Genomic DNA, 825 nt, shown 5'->3' with positions numbered 1-825 from the left:
AAAGACTACAGTTATGAGGCGCATAAGTTTAATTGGAATAGAGTCGAGTGTGTAAAGGTAGCACAAGTGGACACTACCCCCAGCACGGCAGCAATGTTCCAGAGTATGGTGAGATAGAGACGTATAAAATAGAAGTTGGGCAGAGCCGAGGTGTTCAGGGGGTTGAATCGGAAGACCAACTGCCTTGGAGACACGAGTGAGGAGACTGGAAGTAACTGACCGAGAATCGTCATCATCACTGACACAACAACACTGATGATTCGCTGTCGTAATGAGCCAGGAAGATTATTAGTAAACGTGAGATGGGCAGAGAAGGTAGTTGGCTGAATCAAAATGTGGACGCGCTGTGGGGAACGGTGAGGACAGATAGATACATGAAGGTATTAGGATGGTTCAAAGGTTATTGCAGTTGACGTATGCCCTTCAACAACCGGTGAGTGTGAACAACGGTCGCATATTCGATGTGACATTGCGTTGAGGATGACAGGAAGAAGGATAAAAATTGGTGTTGGTCATGGAACTATGGATATAGGACGAAATAACAATAGGTCATCCATGAGTGAGGGAGATTAAGGGTCATTTAGGAACAATTACGCTGATGTTCTGAGTCTGGGACACTACCCTATTTGATTGGAACGGCAACTTTCAAAATCTACTTACTACTTAACTTTACGGCGACTTCTTCCAGAAGAATGATCCAAGGCCAGGAATATCGCGGATGGCTGCTAACAATGCAACACAGTCCGATAGTTATCCTGTTTCTGTTCCACTATTTGACGCCGTCGACCATACACAGACCAAATAGCTGGTCTTAACTGTAGATGA

This window comes from Opisthorchis viverrini (assembly GCF_000715545.1).
Source record: "Opisthorchis viverrini unplaced genomic scaffold opera_v5_27, whole genome shotgun sequence".
NCBI classification, from domain to species: domain Eukaryota; kingdom Metazoa; phylum Platyhelminthes; class Trematoda; order Opisthorchiida; family Opisthorchiidae; genus Opisthorchis; species Opisthorchis viverrini.
The sequence above is the reverse complement of the archived record's forward strand: the minus strand, read 5'-3'. Positions refer to the sequence as shown.